At 41.9% G+C, this 9534-nt stretch overlaps 1 long non-coding RNA gene across 2 annotated transcripts in view; it reads left to right on the forward strand.

Moving 5' to 3' along the window:
• The window catches only part of LOC107574221 (uncharacterized), a 7149-nt gene extending 556 nt beyond the window's left edge, over positions 1 to 6593 (forward strand). Inside the window, exons 2-4 of one of the 2 annotated variants that reach the window (XR_001607641.1) lie at positions 4603 to 4742; positions 5327 to 5833; positions 6376 to 6593. This is a non-coding gene — a long non-coding RNA (uncharacterized lncRNA). The remainder of the gene's footprint in view (positions 1 to 4602; positions 4743 to 5326; positions 5834 to 6375) is intronic. The other variant, XR_001607642.1, reaches the window with a different exon arrangement.
• The last annotated feature ends 2941 nt before the right edge of the window (positions 6594 to 9534 follow it).

Genomic DNA, 9534 nt, shown 5'->3' on the forward strand with positions numbered 1-9534 from the left:
TGTCTGTTTGTGTGTGTGTGTGTGTGTGTCTGTTTGTTTGTGTGTGTGTGTGTGTGCGCGTGCGTGCGCTCGGATTCACCCGCAGCCATAATGAGCCCAGAGCCTCATCCCGAACCGAGGCGAAGCGGCTAGCTTTAGCAGCGGGCCAGCAGCTCGTTTATCTGCACTGGTTAGGGTTGCATTAGGAAATGCAGAAATGAGTGATTGTGAACGTGTTAGGGTTTGTTCACACGAACACACACATCTCTCTCACACTCACTGTTTGAGCAGTTACATCAGTCATCTTCAAGAGTCTGTCTGATCAGATCCAAACATTATTTACTGTCACTCGGAAATCAGTCAGAATACAGCAGTGGATGAATGTGACAGGCATGATGGGAAAGATCTTATGAAGGGTCATGGTATTGACAGGTGAGCAACACCTGGAGTGTGTCTCTCTCTCTCGCTCTCTCTCTCTCTCTCACACACACACTCACACACACACTCTCTCTGATGTGCCTTATATGCCGCTCACTGTGTGAGCGTGTGTCTGTGTGTATGTGAGATTGTGTGTGTGAGTGTGTGAGTGCACGTGTGTTTGAGAGAGTGTGTGGGTGTGTGTGTGAGTGAGTGAGTGAGTGTGTGTGTGAGAGTGCATGTGTGTGATGGTAAGTTCGGATAATTTTACCGACTCGGACCTTTGAGTCTCGTTCAGCAAAATGAACGAATCTTTTTTCTGAGTCATTTCGTTCATTTTAGCAAAATATAATTAAAATGTTACATGTTACTTCCCTAATACGTCTACTACTTACGCAAACGTTGATCACACTACAAACAATACAAAACTGCTATAAGAAACAGAAAAGATTAATTAATTGTTTACCTGGGTCTTCAGTCTATTATTAGCTCACCTCACCTCTTATCTGACAAGTCTTCGGGTTTGGGCTTATGGGCCTGTCACATGATGAATGAACAACTCAAACCCGGAGACTCGAGAGATGAAATAATCAGTTCTCTTTCCGGCTCAGACGGCATTGGTTAAAGCTTATGGGTCTGTCACGTGATTAACGAACGACTCGGAAAAACCTGAATACTCAAACCAGGTGAACTACTTGACTAATTCCAGTACAGAACCTATAGGATGTTTGTGCATGCGCAACTAAACAAATCACTCCCAGAGACGACTCGTTCTTCCCGAGTCACATTAAAGATTCGTTCAAAATTAACGAATGTGTTAGTCTTTCAGTTGCAGTGTAGTTTGTGTGGTGTTAATGTGTGTGTGAGAGTGCACGTGCGTGTGTGAGAGTGCACGTGTGTGTGTGTGTGTGAGAGTGCACGTGTGTGTGTGTGTGTGAGTGCACGTGTGTGTGTGTGAGTGCACGTGTGTGTATAGTTTCACAAAAGTGAAGTCGAATCATTCTGTTTTTGCTTCAATTTTCGAAATTAAACAATCTAATTTAGATTAAAAACTGCTGGTGTTGCATGTATGCAGCATCTTTGTTTGGATCGTGATTAAAATGCAGTGGTTGCCTCTAATATTAAATGTTAAGAGCACAGACAAAGCCTTATTTTTGTTTATATGAAGAGATTTATTTTATTTGTTATTTATTTATTTGATTTGGGGCTTGTTTTAAAATTTCAATGTAGTTTTATTTACATTTACATTTATATTTAAATTGTCATTTAGCAGATGCTTTTATCCAAAGCGACTTACAAATGAGGACAATAGCAGCAATCAAAACCAACAAAAGAGCAATGATATGCAAGTGCTATATTAGTATATTATTATTATTATAGTGTTATATTTCAATTTCACAAAGAAATGTGCAGCATTTTGTCCAATCAATAATAAAAGGACACATTTAATTTATAATTTCTTAAATCTCATTTTGTAAAAAAAATAAAACATATTATTGTGAATCAAATCGAATCGTGAGTTGAGTGAATCATTACATCCCTAGTGAGAGTGCATGTGCGTGTGTGTGTGTGTGTGTGTGTATGACGGTGTGTGGGTGTGTGTGTGTGAGAGTGCGTGTGCGTGTGTGACAGTGTGTGTGTGTATGAGAATGAGTGTGTGATTGTGTGTATGAGAATGAGAGTGTGTGTGTGTATGAGAATGAGTGTGTGTGTGTCTGTGTGTATGAGAATGAGTGTGTGATTGTGTGTATGAGAATGAGAGTGTGTGTATGAGAATGAGTGTGTGTGTGTGTCTGTGTGTGTGAGAATGAGTGTGAGTGTGTGTCTGTGTGTGTGAGAATGAGTGTGTGTGTGTGTCTGTGTGTATGAGAATGAGTCTGTGTGTATGAGAATGTGTGTGTGAGAATGAGTGTGAGTGTCTGTGACAGTGTGAATGTGTGTGTGTGAGACAGTGTGTGTGTGAGACAGTGTGAGTGTGTGTGTGTGTGTGTGACAGTGTGTGTGTGTGTGTGTGTGTGTGTGAGACAGTGTGAGTGTGTGTGTCTGTGTGTATGAGAATGAGTGTGTGATTGTGTGTATGAGAATGAGAGTGTGTGTATGAGAATGAGTGTGTGTGTGTGTCTGTGTGTGTGAGAATGAGTGTGTGTGTGTGTCTGTGTGTGTGTGAGACAGTGTGAATGTGTGTGTGTGAGACAGTGTGTGTGTGAGACAGTGTGAGTGTGTGTGTGTGTGACAGTGTGTGTGTGAGACAGTGCGTGTGTGTGTGTGTGCCGCTCCTTCAGTCCTGTTGTGAGTCAGCAGCACAGTGACACAGTAATCTTCTTGTAGTCTGGCCGTGTCTCTGTCTGTGCAGCTGAGGATTGTGTGATCTGGACTCACACCGGTTCACACTGCTGGCGAGTGAGTTCAGATCTCATACGCTCACCTAAGCCAGTCCAGAATGCCCAGCGTGACACACGTCTGAGTTCATGATGTTTGTGCTTCAGAATAGAAGAGCTCTTATTAAAAATCACTGAAATTCATCCATGATTTTTTTATCTTTCTTGAACCCGTGCTGACATGTTCACATTATAAAGGCCTGCTGTGCAGAACCTGTATGTTCTGATTTCATCTTTCATTGGTGGATCTCAGCTGTCAGTCACAGTGCTGACCAATCAGGGCTCACCTGTGTGTTGTTTAGTGTACGCGGGTACACACACTCACACACACACTGAAGAGCGCTTGATGATTCTCCTTTAGTTGATCGAGTCATTCACTGGATAAAGTACATCCGCACTATGTCATGAAGTACTTCATGAAGTAAGTGACAGTGTGTGTGTGAGACAGTGTGTGTGTGTGTGTGTGCCGCTCCTTCAGTCCTGTCGTGAGTCAGCAGCACAGTGACACAGTGATCTTCTTGTAGTCTGGCCGTGTCTCTGTCTGTGCAGCTGAGGATTGTGTGATCTGGACTCACACCGGTTCACACTGCTGGCGAGTGAGTTCAGATCTCATACGCTCACCTAAGCCAGTCCAGAATGCCCAGCGTGACACGTCTGAGTTCATGATGTTTGTGCTTCAGAATAGAAGAGCTCTTATTAAAAATCACTGAAATTCATCCATGATTTTTTTATCTTTCTTGAACCCGTGCTGACATGTTCACATTATAAAGGCCTGCTGTGCAGAACCTGTATGTTCTGATTTCATCTTTCATTGGTGGATCTCAGCTGTCAGTCACAGTGCTGACCAATCAGGGCTCACCTGTGTGTTGTTTAGTGTACGCGGGTACACACACTCACACACACACTGAAGAGCGCTTGATGATTCTCCTTTAGTTGATCGAGTCATTCACTGGATAAAGTACATCCGCACTATGTCATGAAGTACTTCATGAAGTAAATAACACAATCATGGAAGAAGATTATTGTAACTTCTACCTTTAATTTACAGTTAATTTAATGAGAAATCAGTTCTGAAATGGAGTTATTCAGAGCTCCTCGTGTCTTTACTGGATGCAGATCCTTCTCCTGAGTGTGAGAAATCTGTCTTTATGTTCTTTATGCAGATGATTTGATGATGTCTGGTTGGTGGTTTAGGCCGCATGACCTCTGAAGATGACCTGTGAGATTGTTAGCATGTCTGCTAAAGTAATTCTGATTTGATTTGAATTGATTTTTTCATTACACATTAGAGTTCGGGCTACACGATATTGGAAAAAACTCACAAAATTTGCGATATTTTGTTTTTCTGCAATATATATTTCGATATGAAAAAAAATCACCAGATGACTTGAATAGCTCTATTTGGAGAAAGATAATCAATGATTGGGGTGATTTTGTAGGTGAGTAAATGAGTAAACAGCATAGAATATAAACAAATTACAAGCATAGATCGAACAAAGAAACAAATGAAATAAACACTGCTTTATATTTGTCAGGTAAGTCTAACAGTATTCCGGTACAGAAATTTAATAATCAAATGTAAAATAACTGCATAGTCTTCACTGTATAAATAAAATCTAATAAATCTGTGTTAAAGCTGCAAAAGTGATTGTGTTTTGTTGTTTGATTAACATGACACAGAAAGCAACAGGAATATTAAACTGCTGTGAACCAATATAGTGTTACACATCCATTTTCTTTCTCTATGGTTTTCCTTCACCTAAGCCATAAGCAACTGTTTACAAGCATACTTGCAGAGACATAATTTTGCGCGTATGTGTCATTTCAGGCACAAGTAGACGCAGAAATGAACAGAATTCGGTGTTCATGTGCATCTGCGTGTCTACACCGGACGACAGAATACTACAGAACCCATTATAATCAGTGAAGCGGTCTACTCTGGATGCGGTGCACGACAAATCCCTGACGGTAAACTAATGCGTTCTGTTTATGAGGCACTGACACAAAGATCAAATGTTTTGCAGCTCTGTTGTGTCCAGTGTAGAACTGCTTTAGCTGTAGACACGGCATCTCTGTGTGAGCAAAGAAAACGATCTGTATAAATATAACGATCAGTATACTAAACATCGCACATCCTGCTATGTGACTATTGCGGATGCGCACATCACGATATCGATGCTAAAACCATGTAGCGTGCAGCCCTAATTAGACTTAAACATTTATTTCGTTTTTAATTTTAACATTTGACCAGAGGGCATTTTGTTCCTTGCAGTTTCATTTTGAGGTTTGCAAGGTGTGATCAGTGTTTGACTTACAGCTGCGTTTGGGTGAAATCTTCCGTTTACAGATCATTATGTATTTATTACATTATATGTAGAGTAGCGGCGCGCTGTAGTTTTCGCATAATAAAGGTTTGCTGTGAATGATGCGAGTTTGCGTCAGAGCGACTGTAAAGAATCTGGAAACTCGAGGCGTTTGTGGACGAAAGCTCCGATCTCGACTCCCGTATTTCCAGAAGTGGTCAGATTATAATATTCTCTTTCTCTCTTTAGGAACCATGAGTTTGCGAGAGCTGCATCTGAACGGTCCATGATGAGCAGTGCGTCTGCAGATCGTGAGGTGCGCTGTCTGCTGTGAACGCCACGCCTGACCCTCGGCCTGCTGGGAGCTGCAACTCTTTCCATGTGTTTATTTGAGGTGCTTTTATGTCCAGATCAGAAGCGCTTTCAGACTCTTTTCTCATGGCTTTGATTGCTCAGACACTAGCTGCGGAGTTCCTGTCTGCATCGAGTGGCAAAGTAATGCGGCCCTTTCTCTGGGCTGCGCTGTGAGCGTCTCGCTGCGGTCCTGTTGTGCTCGTCTTCTCTCTTCTGAGCGTCAGAATGAGACATTGTGTCGGGACAGAGAAGAGCGTGTGATCTCTCGCCAGCAGTTTTGCGCTGATCCAGAAAAATGAATGGAGGAAAAGAGAGGGAGGGTGCTGAGGGCAGAGGTCAGCTCGCCCAGGTGCCCATCGGCTGGCAGCGCAAGGTGGAGGCTTCGGGGGTCCTGTATATCAGGTATGGACCTGCTCTGTCTGAACATGCATCGCCAGGGTCCACATTCATTCCTGCCGAAATTAACCATCCATAAACATTTCCTAACAGCCGTGAATCACTATTTTGCATTATTTCTAATTAAAATATGTCTTCGTCAGTGCGACAGTGGCATTGTTCAGCTTAAGTTTAGTTTAGGTGGCGTGTCACTCGCAGCATCATTTATGAGATTCGGTGAAACTGCAGCTGACACAAAAACGCTAAGACGCGATGTGATTTGGTCCTGTTTACATACGGATGGTTTAATGAGGAGAGTTCTGCATGCACATCGCTGCAAAAAGTAGGGAGAAAAATGCATCCCAGATCAACATCAGGTGTTCAGTGTGATGGTTCAGTTTTGAATCGCTCGCATCAGCGAGGCTCAACGGTTCCTGATAAGTTACCAACCCAAACCAGCTGCCCTCGTCTGGAGTGTTTCATGTGGTTCTCCAGACACAAGCAATTATTTGTAGAAAGTGTCTAACATTATTTTACTGTAATTGTGATCATTTGGTGTGTGTGTTTAGTCCGAGTGGATCAGTGCTGTCCTGCCTCGAGCAGCTGAAGTCGTACCTGCTGACCGATGGCACGTGTAAGTGTGGTCTGGAGTGTCCTCTCGTCCTCCACAAGGTCAGTACTCCGACGTAATGCTGCCCATTTCACACAACCTGGACATCTTTCCAAAAGCCATGTTGTCATTGATGATAGTGCTGATGTGCAGGATAAATCACTGTGCTGTATTTTATTGTGAGAATTATTCAAGATGCATTTTTGTCACTTGTTTAAAGGGGTCATATGATGTTGCTAAAAAGAACATTATTTTGTGTATTTGGTGTAATGAAATGTGTTTATGCGGTTTAAGGTTCAAAAAACACATTATTTTCCACATACTGTACATTATTGTTTCTCCTCTATGCCCCGTCTTTCTGAAACGCGTCGATTTTTACAAAGCTCATCGTGTGCTGTGATTGGCCAGCTATCCTGTGCGTTGTGATTGGCCGAATACCTCAAGCGTGAGACTGAAATGTTACGCCCCTCACCATACTGTGCTGCCGTGTCCGGCCGGAGCTACGAGACAAACACATTAAAAACCCATTATAAACCAGGCATTTGTTACATCCAGTGGGGACATAATTATGGGTTATAATGACTTATACTGTCTTTTTACGCGTTGCGTTGCATCGCGCCGCGTAAACATAAAACCATGTCTGCATTTGTGATCGGAGAAACAACAAACAACAAGCGCTACTCTACACTGGCCAAAACTCGCGTTTGAATCATCAGTGGCAAATCCTTTAAATATAAAAATCGTACTTACAGTCTGTGAGTCAGAACTGCAGGCCGGGGGGGGCTAGAGTGAGCGGAGGCCGGGGGCTTGAGAACGGCGCGGCCGGCGGATTCAACGAAGGAGTGTCCGGAGGGCTTGCAGCAACCACATGTGACGACCCCGGGCTGGCCTCCGCTTCGTCCACGGTGAAAGCCGATCTGGTGATCCACAGCGAAGTTGATGTATTTCCTCAGCGACCAGCACGGATCAGCTCCAGGCATGACGAAGCAGATATTGTCCTCTTTTGGAAGACCAAACAAAGTAGTTTCACTTTCACAACAAAAAACACAGCGCTTTCACGACATGGCGGCGGCAGCAACAATACTACAGCAAGAATAAAAGTTACGCCTTCTTTCTTTGCGTGAACATTTGGGCGGCGTTATGCAAATCTTCCCACATCGTGATGTAGACATGTGGGGGCGTGTTAGAACGAGCATTTTAGGTAGGCGTGGCTGACTGTATATATTTTTAAAGACACATTTATAAAGAATATCTCTTTGGATTTGAAACTTTAGTCTTTGCAACTTTACAGATCTTCTTTATGCACCAAGAGCTTGTAACACTCCAAAGAGAAAGGAACAATTTAAATCGCATCATATGACCCCTTTAAGCTAAACATAATCAGGTCAAAATGTCAAAATTTTTGGTCCCCAAATTTTTTATCAGTTTTACTGGTAGTCCACTGTATGAAGTATTTCTGGGTATAATATGTCACAGTTTACTTTTATTTTGCTATCCTCACTTACATGAACTACAGTGTCCTGCACCCACTAGTAACAAAATATAAAAAATTATATCTGGTGTCTGAATGGTTTTTGGTTTGAATGTATGTGTCTGCAGTTTGGACACACAAGAAACAAATGTATATTTTGGATAAAGTATACTTGGGTAAAGTCTTTAATGATATTCGGGATCTTCCCCGCGCTGAACTGGATTTGATGGATATGAAAAGCGACCAGCCACAGCTCTGCTTTTACCTGCTGTTTAAGAGCAGCTTAGCTCTTTTGTGTTGGAGTCCCAGAATTACAACATGAACACAACATGAATGATTCAGAGCCAAACATATTATGCCATGAATTGCACAGTGGTATTTTAGGTCTAAGCTTCTGGGCTCATGCTCTGGTCAGTGTTATGTAACCGCATAAAAATCAATGCTGAAAGGAGATAAATGCATGAATGTAGTGTTGTCACGGTACCAAAATGTCAGTATTCGGTACTAATACCAGTGAAAATCCACGGTTCTCGGTACCAAAGCCGAAATTAATTTAATCCAAACTGTGTACATATTTAATTTTAAGGGGCTTTTGAAAACCTTCTAGAGTTATTCAGCCAAGAATAACAACTAAGTTAGTTACAAAAAAAAAAAAAAAAACTGGTAAGGTTTTCGTTTTGTTAGTACCGACTTGGTACCGAAGTACCGGGTCTTTTGACAACACTATATTGTATTATATTGTTATATTTAGTGTTGTCAAAAGACCTGGTACTTCGGTACCAAGTCGGTACTAAAAAAATGAAAATGTTGCGGTACCAGGTTTTTGTAAGTACCGGTGGTACCGAGTACCCGGTCAACCTGGTTCTTGATGCGCTATCCGAAAGGTGCGTAGATGTGTTCTCTTCATAAAAGCACTGAGACGTGGCGACATCAAAACAAGGAAACACACCAAACTAACAAAACACTTTAAAGACAGACACCCAGATCAAATGAAAGAGTTCAATCAGGTAAGTTTCATTTTCATTTTTAATATTTAGATCAGTGTTTCCCATACATTGATTTATTTGTGGCTGCCCGCCACAATATCAAAACTGACCGCCACAAATAGATTTTCCAAAAGGCTTTGACTTCGTTAAATAAACAAGAGCACTGCACGTGTCAAAGTCGAAACCCGGTGCGGGTGTTTTTATATCACTGTATTTCTGAAGGAAACCGACTGTCTTCAGAAAATTATGGATGTCATTTTCGTCTTTACTGTAATGCCTGAGCAGAGTTTGTGAGCGCAGCACTTATTATTTGATTGCAGCTGTTACCGGGGAAACCTCTATCTCTCCCGCTCTACAAGCGCCTCCTGCTGGCAGAGAATGAATTTGCATAAACAGGAGCATCTCAATAAATTAGAATTAGAATGTCGTGGAAAAGTTCATTTATTTCAGTAGTTCAACTCAAATTGTGAAACTCGTGTATTAAATAAATTCAGTGCACACAGACTGAAGTCATTTAAGTCTTTGGTTCTTTTAATTGTGATGATTTTGGCTCGCATTTAACAAAAACCCACCAATTCGCTATCTCAACAAATTAGAATATGGTGACATGCCAATCAACTAATCAACTCAAAACACCTGCAAAGGTTTCCTGAGCCTTCAA

Source organism: Sinocyclocheilus grahami, unplaced genomic scaffold (genome assembly GCF_001515645.1).
Source record: "Sinocyclocheilus grahami isolate Dianchi unplaced genomic scaffold, SAMN03320097.WGS_v1.1 scaffold2152.1, whole genome shotgun sequence".
Lineage (NCBI taxonomy): Eukaryota > Metazoa > Chordata > Actinopteri > Cypriniformes > Cyprinidae > Sinocyclocheilus > Sinocyclocheilus grahami.